This window comes from Cornus florida, unplaced genomic scaffold (assembly GCF_030987335.1).
Source record: "Cornus florida cultivar Cherokee Brave unplaced genomic scaffold, ASM3098733v1 CherokeeBrave_3.0.0_Hap2_Chr05, whole genome shotgun sequence".
Classification (NCBI taxonomy): Eukaryota; Viridiplantae; Streptophyta; class Magnoliopsida; order Cornales; family Cornaceae; genus Cornus; species Cornus florida.
Window position 1 is genome coordinate 50277163 of NW_026775575.1, and position 10576 is coordinate 50287738.

The window sequence follows — 10576 nt, forward strand, 5'->3', positions numbered from 1 at the left end:
GATTGTTTTGAGATTCACTTTAGGATTCTACACTAGCACAGGTGCACACTAGCATTCATTTGTGGGGTACATGCTTGGTTGATTATTAAATTGATTATATCCTAATTGGGCTAGTAGTGTATTGAAAGCTTTTATTCTTGATAAAGATGGATAACAAACCCTTTTCATTAAGCAGCCATGATTCTAGCTTCATCAAGCACTGAATTTCTCGCGCCGAAAGGTGGAAGGCCAAAACTCTAGCTTAATAATTTATTCCAAAAAAAAAAAAAAAAAGTGAGGACTTCTCCCAAAATGTGAGAAGTGGGAAATGATTAGACAGAGGTTGTCTTAATTTGTAGCCTAGTTGATTTGAGCTTGTAAGTCCGTAGGGGTGTTTGAACGCCTAATGCCCTAAAGCCGTCTGGTTTGGGAGTTATTGACCTAACGCTCGACCTCATGGATCGCTAGAAAGCTTAATAGATCAACACATTACACCATGCTTCCATCTTTGATCCTAAAAAAAAAAAAAAAAAAAAAAAAAAAATTGAGTGAAAAGAATAAGCAGACCTAGAACAATAAAGTTTTAATAAAAGGTCCACTTTTTGTCTTGATGATCGGTACTAGATTTGTGTGCTAGTTTGAGGGTAAGGATGTGATTAATTCTTTAGTTGGTTAAGATAGTAACATATTTGATGCCGGTTCACTCAAAAAAGATTTTAGAGTTGTTTTGATTTTCATGATCATTTTTTTGATGTGTGGAGGACCATACTTGTTTGCTTGATGTTGAGATTTTGGGAGATTGCCTGGAAATGTTTGAAAAATTGCATACTTTAGGTAGTTTTCTCCCAATGCTTGTTTGAAATATTAGTGCCTCTTTTGAAAGAATGAGCTTAATGTTTGTGGGTATCATTTTTGGAAACCCTCACGAGACTTCACTCGTCTACTAGGGGTAACCTAGAGGTTTAAAAGGCTTGTTACATATACTAAGTGCAATCGTGTTCCTTATGAAAGTGGCGTTATCCATTTATTGCTTTCTAGTTCATAGTTGTATAGTTGTTCATTTCATTCCTTTACTTTCTAGTTCATTGCTAGGGACTAGCAATATTTAAGTTTGGGGGTGTGATGAGCGCTGAAAAATGCGTATTTAAACCCCTTAAACTTAAGTATCTAGAACCTTTATCTATCTTATTTTACCGTTTTGTATTGATTTCGTGTTATTTCCATTTTCAGGTACTTATCCCCAAAATAAGCTAACTCAGCCAAATAAGAGCATAATTGAAGCAATTCTGGGATGAATCAAAGAAATGAGCAAAGTAGAGCAAAAAGGAAGCAAATGGTGGAATTTCAGCAACTTCAATTAATCTCAAGAAAAGTTCGATCGATCCAACTTTCAATGATCTCAGCACTTCAAGATGGATCTGAGCCGTGTTTGTCCCTGTTCAAAGATCTCAAAAGTTCGATCGATCCAACTTCCTTTTCTGATCGATCAAACATTCTTATCCTTATCCAAATGATTGATATTATCAAGTTGTACCACCCTACCAACCGCTTTTGTCCTTTTCCCAAAAATATCTTCAAAATATCTCAGATTTGTTTTTATCCAAAAAGGCGCCGCCATCGTGGATCAATCCAGCCTAAGTTCGATAGATCTCAGCCATGTTCGATCGATCTAAGTCCAAGGTTCAATCGATCGAACTTCCTCCAGTGCGAAAAAGTTAAATTTCCAACTCACAAAAAGTTATCCTTTATCCAATCATTGGGGAATATTTGTTGTACGACCCCAGCTCATTTTGGGTGTCTTTTGACCTACCTATATAAGGATAAGGATTACTTTTTACATCATATCATATCATACCTTGTAAAACTCTGAGGGATGAAGCAAAAGGGAGGAGGAGGCTAGAGACACCATTGGAGACTCTTCATCAACTAAGAAGTAGATTTCTTCCATGGAGCTTGCCCTTGAGGGTTGGAGGACATCATCCATGAGTGGCTAGACATCCTCTTGGGGCTAGAGTTAGCCCTAAGCATGCTTTCTACTCCTTGATTTATGTATTTTTTAGGGAATTTGTATTGTGATTCATGTCTTGACACTTTTATATATATATATAGATCTTGTTTCTTTAATAATTTATGTGGTTTAGTGCTTCCAATTGATCATTTCATTCTATCCGTATGTCTATATATGCTAGAATAGATGTTCATGTGTTTGTCTCTATTTCTTGTGTTATTGATGCATGTCTATGTGTGTTGATGCTATAGATCTAGAAATTGTTAAGACATAGTGCTTAATGACATGTTCTTATGGTTTATTTGATGGTTCATACTCATTTCTTGATGGATTGTACCTTTCTCTTAGTTTAATTAACTTAATTTCATCTCATTAGCTTAGTTGTAGTGTAGTTATTAAATGGGAGGACAATCCATGCTTGTTGTTGATATTCCATACTTATGAAAGCAAGTAACATGTATCTCTAACCTTGTGATGTGTTTGGATTGTGAGCTTAAAGAAAGGATTAATGGCTTAATTTGATGTGTTTTGCTATCCACCATGTTGTTTAGACAATATATGCTTAATTTGTCATCCATGCTTGTTGAAACAACCACACACACACACTTTGTTGTAATATATGTTCTTCCCCTCATTAATCGTTCATTAAAGGTGTAGAAAAACTATGCTTAGTGGTGATCTCTAAACCCCAAGATCTTTCTCTCTCTCTCTCCTTTATTCTCTCTATTGCATTATTGCTTACTTTAATTTAAATTGCATCTAGTTTAATTCAACCAACCAACCACTATTTTGATCACACGACCTACTAACCCTAATTTTGATTCCTCAACCTAGTACAACACTCAATCCCTTGGGATGATCCCTACTTGCCCTAACTATATTTTTAGTAAAAGGTAGTAGTGGCAATATCTAAATGTAAAACTTGGCCACATTACTTAAACTTCGGAGTGCGACCACCAGGTTAGCACTTGAAAAAAAAAAAAAAAAAAAAAGAAAAAAAAGACATAAATATATATATATATATATATATATAATAACATTTAAAGTGTGGATTGGCATACATGGAAGATTTTTGTTCTAACGGAACAATGGGCCCTGAACGGACTAGTAAAGATGTATTCTAACGGAACAATGAGTCCTAAAAGGACAAATAAAGATGTGTTCCAACGGACCAATGTGTCCTAACGGACTTGTAAAGATGTGTTCCAATAGAACAATGGGTTTTGACGAACTAGATGCGTTCTAACGGAACAATGGGTCCTAACGGACTAGTAAAGATGTGTTCCAACGGAATAATGGGTCCTAACGGACTAGATGCGTTCCAAAGGAACAATGAGTCCTGACGGACTAGATGTGTTCCAACGGAACAATAGATGCAGTGAAAAAAAAAAAAAAAAAGGAAAAGGCTTGAAAAATAAAAAAATGCGCAAAAAAAGAGAGGAAAAAAAAAAAAAAAACAAAACAAAACAAAAAGAGGAAAAAAAAAAAAAGTCTCGTACTGATTATTTGTTCGAGTAGAGGCCACAATATAACAAGTCTTTAGAGGCTTTGAAATTGATGTCTAACCCTATAGCATGGATAGGTATATATAGACAATAAAATATCTTCTATTTGTACTGAGATTTGTATAATTCAGTTTCATGGGAAAGTAAAATTATCAAGTTGGATACTTCAAGTCCCACTTGAAAAAGGAGACAAGTTTTGTCAAATATGGGGCTCAAAGTGGGGGCAATTTGTAGACATTAAAATTTTATGAACTTTTGTTTTGACAAATTTACCCATTAAATATGGGTATCATGTTTAATTAAATTATTTAATTGGCCCAAACTTGGTCCATTTAAATTATTTAATTAGTCCAGCCCAGATGATTAAATAAAAAGATAATTATTCCTAATAAAATATATTTGGAATAATTATTTTATAGATAATCATCACAATATAGTCAGCCCGGCTCAGTTATGATTTTGTTCTTATCAGGAGAGGACACGTGTCATCATCCTATTAATCCAAGAAGCCTATAAATAGAGGCCTACAGGAAGGAGGAAAGGGGTCTAGAAATCAAGAGGGCCAGAAATTCGAGAGAGAAATACAGAAGCTCTACCAACATTCATTCCCAACACCCAAACATAAAGGCAAAGAGCAACAAGCACATCAAATTGTGTCGTTCTTCATCCAAATTCCACAGTGATCAACAACAAGCACATCAAATCGTACCGTTCTTCGTCCAAATTCCACGATGATTCAAGATCAAGCTCGTATAGCCCTTGAATACCAACAAAGGAGATCGAATCAGAGGACCTTATTATTTGTAAAGAATATTATAGATGATTGTACTCTAATTTTCCCAAATTAATAAAATTCTATTATTTTTGCTCCCTATTTTGTTCTTTATTTGCAGACTACGAAATTTGTGTGTACACCATCACACATTATATATACAATAATTAAAAAGCTTTATCAAGTTGGTGGCATCGATTCGTCCCTACACTGTCACATAAGGCTGTCTGCACCAGCTTGTCTAAATTTTGGCTCTCTAAAAATGCCACATCAGCTTTTCCAAGAGCTACATCAACAATTCCAAGAGCCACGTCAACAGTTTTCGCTCTCCAGAAACATGCACTCCATTAGGCTCTTCGAATTTTCACTCTCCAAAAAATATATATATATAATTATTATTTTTTTAAAAAAAATTCCTAATGGCTATATTTTTAACGGTTATATTTATAACGGCAATATTTTCTCAATGGCAATATTTTTCAATTAAACAATATTTTTGCAAATTATTGAAAAAAAACTACGATTGATATTACTTGAAACAATGCATTATCCATTATGGATTAAAAAAAACAAATTAAACAACATAATTAAAAATAACTTAAATAAATAGACCAAGGATTATAAAATCCTATGGGAACTCATTTTGTCGTGCAATAATCCAAGCTTTCCCCACTTCTGTTGGTGCCAAATTTGGATCTGTTAACATGATCTCCTTCTCTTCAAATCTCTGTTTCTCTAGAATCTCTAGCTGCTTCATCTTCTCTTTCTCCGTTTTTCTTACCTCTCGTGCCACTTGGGCATCCTTCATTTTCTCCTGACGACTCTCATAATGGCTGGTGATATTATTAAAATTCGAAACGAATGAAGTTTGCAATTCATTTGCTGAATTAATTTTTGCTCGGCACGGCTTCGCCGTTTTTCTTCCTGCTGGTCTTTGTGGTTGTTGATATTCTTCCACTCCAGGTGAATCATTTTCCCCTATGTGTCGTGATTCTTCAGTTGAAGCTTCATCTGTCGTGGCTGCATGACTTAACAGAGTAGATGGTAATGAGTGCCCAACCGACTCATTAATGTCAAAGTCAAATCTACTCCTCTTCTTCGGCTGTTTTTTCTTTTTTCCTTTTCTTATTTGTTTGGTACAATGTGAATACCATTTATTGTTATGCTTCAAGATCTCCAAGCAACTTTCTAACTTAAATTCACCACCTGTATGGCTACGAAACAGGTCTTTAGCCGCTATCATTTACACGAAAAAATTAACAAAAAATTAAAAGCCAACTATTTAAAATATTTACGAGTTATATTTAAACAATAAATAACTCACCATATCATCACTGCTGAAGCCACTGGGACAATTCATTTCCATGGTAGTCATGCACCCGAAAAATTTGCTGATTTTTTGTTGGATCACCGACCAACGATTCATCAACCTCCATCATTTCGCTCAGTTGGAACAGCAATATATTGTATATATTATTCCAGAATTCGCTCCTATAACTTCTTCTTACTTTGGTCTGCCCCCGTAATCGCATTAGAGGTAATGGACATCCACGCCCAACATAAAGCCTCATCTTCAGCCTTGGTCCAATTATTATATCGGGTAGTCGGTTGTTTTGACGGGGGTTTTGAGTTACTTGATTGTGGAACACTAGTACCACAATATTGATGAGAAGTTTGGGATGGTTGATAAGAAGGTTGGGGTGGTTGATAAGAAGGAAATTAAGAATCTCCTCCATAATAATTAATATTGTTTTCGAGAAATGGCAAAAACTCATCGTTTGATGGGTTGAATTGGGTGTTGTAATAAAATGGATATCGAGAATCCATGGAATTGAAATGACTTTGAAAATAATAGCTAAGATTGAGAAAATAAAATAAGAAATAAATTGAATGGTAGATAATAGAGATGTGTTAGATGTGATGAGTGATGGTAGGAGTTGGGGTATTTATAGAGATTTTAAAATTTTTAATTATTTTTTTTTTTTTGAATAAAGTTAAAAAAAAATTGAATTTTTAAACTTTTATTAAAAATTATAGCCGTTAAGGCGCTGTTTCTGTCAGCCAAACAGTGCCTTAATGGCCAAATACATTATTTGTGGTACACATTTAAAATTTAAAGCAAAAAAAAAAAACCAAATTTTAAGGGAAAAAACACACAAAAAAAAAAAAAGGTTTTTTTAATTTATTTTTGGACCAAATAAATTTTTTTTTTTAGACAAACAATGCCTAAACAATATATATTTTTATTTAATGAAATTTTTGTTTTTTTTCAAAAAAAGGAGCTCTAAATACCTATTTTTAGGTTTTTTCAAAAAAAAAAAAAAAAATTCCAAACGATGCCTTAAGGCACTGTTCAGTCACTATGCACTACCGTTGGAGGAAAAAACAAAAAAGGGCTAATGCAAAATGGCACCATTTTGCATTAGGAAAAAATAAAAGAATAAAACAGCGATCGCGGGCGGGCTCGCTGAATACCATGAGCCAGCCCGTGATCGCTAGTGGGCCCCCTATCGTTTAGCTAGGTCGCTAGGTCGCTATGCGGCCTTTAGGCCATCTGCTCGCGAAAATTGGGCTTCCGCGAGCTCGCTGCAATTGCTCTAAAGACACTTGGTATCAAATCACCCCTTTATCAGGTTTTGGGGTTATTGTATGTATATTTATGTTGCCTTTGGACTGAAAATAAATAGAATATTTTGATGCAAACTTGTGCTCTATATTTTTTATAACAGGTGATTTATTTATTATTTATTATTTATATAAAAATTAATTAAGCAAAGTTTTGGCTTGTCTAATTTGCAGGAAGTTTGTTTTTTTACAGTTTTAGACATGGTAAAGAAGCCTAGCATGGGTCAACAAAAGATCAAAATGGCGAAAATAGAGATAAAAAATCATTTGCAAGTCACCTTCTCAAAATGTCGATTAGGGCTTTTCAAGAAGGCGAGTGAGCTTTGCACTCTCTGTGGTGTAGAGGTTGTAATTATAGTTTTCTCTCTTTCGAACACCCTAATGTTGAGGCCATGGTGGATCGTTTCATCATTCGAGATTCTCCACCGAACTCCAAAACTTTCCATCTCTTTGAGGCTCATCGCAATGCCAGTATTCATGGACTCAATTCACACCTCACTCGACTTCTAAATGAGTTAGAAGTTGAGAGAAAAACCAGTAAGGCACTTGATCGGACGAGGAAAGCTAGCCAAAGCCAGTGCTGGTAGGAAGTCCCAATTGACAAGGTCGAATTGCTAGAGCTTGAATAGCTTAGGGACTCTATGGAGGAGCTTAAGAAGAATGTTACAGATCAAACTAACAAGTTGTTAGTCGAGGCCAGAAATGGTTCGTCTTTTTTTGCAAAGAATAGTATTGGATTCGTTGTTACTTCTGAGAAAAAACCTAATGATTTGAGCCATATCGATTCAAGTAGTACTACTCAAGTACAAGTGTCGTGTTATTAATTTCCTGTATTTAGAGTCCATGTTCGACCCTTACACCCTTCCCCTCAGACCCTCTCTCCTAATAATTAATGATTAACCCTTAACATTCTTGCTTTGAAAAGAAAAGAAAAAAATTCTACTAAAGTACTCGGAGAGTTTTGGATAAGGTGGTCATGGATTTTTCTGAAGTTGTATTGTCCATAATTGGTGGCAGTTTCAAGCTAGTAGCTCACTAGAATTTGCTGTCAATTTAATTTTCTATTTAAATACAAAACAAAACAAAACAAAACACACTTTAAGAATGCCATTTCCCATTACACACACACACACACACAATAATTAGAAAGCTTTGTCAATTAAGTTGGTGGTATCGTCCCTACACTGTCACATAAGACACCCCTTTAAAATAGCACTTCCATGGATGTTACTTTTTCTTACAGGAAGGCACATGTAGGCCCTATTTTTTTTGTTTCAGGCTTTGGATTTCTAAATGCAGTGTTTGTAGGCCTTGGGTCCTTCAAGCCTAGTGGTCCTGAAGTCTTTGTTTTGGGCTTTGGCTTTGCATTGTAGGCCTATAATTGGGCTCTATACAGGTTTACTCTTCTATTTACATTACGATTTACCTTTCAAAAAAAAAAAATTGGATTGGATTTGAAAATTAAAATATTTTTTTTCTTCAACAAGAAGATCACACCATTTGTTTCTAAGCCTTAAAGTTATACGAGAAAATATTATTGAATTATACTTTTAAAAGATAGAGAAAATATTACTAAATTATTGTCATTGTTTTCAAAATATGTTTCAGTAATGTGCATTTGTTGTTATAAATTTATAGACAATACTTATATATGCATCAAATCAAAAGATGCAAGTTCTGCAACTTAGGGAGAATTTTAGTTTGAAGAACAATTTCTGACTTTCAAATCTCCTATGTGTTTCAATTATTGAATAATCCTATATAACACAGTAATGTCTTTTTGGATGTGTAGACACTAAAAATTTAATGGACTTTGGTGTTGACAAATTGACCCATTCAATATGGGTTTAATGTTTAATTAAATTGTTTAATTGGCTCAAGCTTAGTCCACTTAAATTATTTAATTAGCCCAGCCCAGATGATTAAATGGAAAGATAATTATTCCTAATAAAATATATTTGGCATAATTATTTTTATGGATAATTATTATAATATAACCGGCCTGGCCCAGTTATAATTTTATCCTTATCAGGAGATGACATGTGTCATCATCCTATTAATCCAAGAAACCTATAAATAGAGGCCTGGAGAAAGAAAAGGGGTTACACAAAAATTCTGCATTCAGAGATCCAGAATTCCAAAGAGAAATACAGAGGCTCTCATCCCTTACATCCAAATCCAAAGATGAAGAACACCAAGCACATCAAATCGTGCCGTTCTTCATCAAATTCCACGATGATCAACAACAAGCACATCAAATCGTACCGTTCCTCACCTAAATTCCAAGATGATTCAAGAACAAGCTCGTGCAGCCCTTGGATCCAATCAATAGCAAAAATGAGATCGAATCAGAGGACCATTCTTTTTGTAAAGAATATTACAGAGGATTGTACCTCAATTTCTCAAATTAATAAAATTATATTATTTGCTCCATATTTTGTTTCTATTGCAGACTTACAAAATTTGTGTGTACAAATTTCTGGCACGCCCGGTGGGACCTCCTTTGCCTCTCATCTCTTTCTCCTACCATTAAGTTTCATCTCTGTCCGATTCTATGGCTCCCCCTAAGACTCCGATAGACAAAAAAGCCCAAAAGAACATCGCTACCACAAAGGTCGACGCCAAAGCCACCATGAAAAGTGGCACGAAGGCTAAATCAAGTGATGGAAGTACTTTGGCGGACCCTGTGACACGTAGCAAGTCCTAGGCGATGGCTTCATCCAAACATCAGCAAGACTTGGTGAAAATCAATCCTGCAAAGCCGACAAACGTGAAAACCCAACATGTCAAGAACCCTGATGTTGTTCCAGAGGAGATTCCGCCACCAACAGATTCACCTCATTCCATCCATGATGCTCGCTCTAGTGTCGGTTCACCCCCAGAGTCACCACGTCAGACTTCGGAGTATTCAATCACTTCAAGAAACGTTGACTCTCAAGGCCTATCATACTCAGATGTGGTCGCTGTTATGATGACTGGAGCTGCCACGATGGAAGAACAACTAGCAACTATGTCTCGTGCCATTGAGAACCTCACAAAGACTGTTGAAGAAAAGGACTTACAAATCGCTATGCTGATAAACAAATTGGAAGTTCAGACCTTCGGTGAATCACCAGTACAATCTGGGCATCCTACATCTTCCACAGCACCGCCAACTGGGAATCGTGCAACTTTCACACCACCACCGTCTAGGAATCTTACATCTTCCACAACAATACCGACGGAGAATCTTAATTCTACCGCACAAGGTACTCGCATGGAGGACCCCAAACAGACGTCGGTCACAGAACAAGTGGCTAATCAAAACCAGACGCCGGTGACAGAATAGGCAGCTAGTCAAACCAATCATGCTTCTTCAGTCTCTTCCTTATCTGTCACACAATTGCAAGATATGATAACGAATACAATCCGAGCCCAATATGGAGGCGTCTCACAGAGCACTCTTATGTACTCAAAGCCCTATACAAGGAGAATCGACAGTATGAGGATGCATGTAGGATACCAACCTCCGAAGATTCAGCAATTTGACAAAAAAGGTAATCCCAAGCAACACATTGCCTATTTTGTTGAGACTTGCAACAATGCCGGAACAGAGGGGGACTTACTAGTTAAATAGTTTGTCCGCTCCCTTAAAGGAAACGCGTTCGAGTGGTACACCAATCTAAAGTCAGAGTCAATTGATAGTTG

General features: G+C 35.8%; 1 pseudogene; it reads left to right on the forward strand.

Moving 5' to 3' along the window:
• Nucleotides 1–7090: 7090 nt before the first annotated feature.
• Nucleotides 7091–7713, forward strand: LOC132309266 (agamous-like MADS-box protein AGL62; annotated as a pseudogene).
• Nucleotides 7714–10576: the final 2863 nt, after the last annotated feature.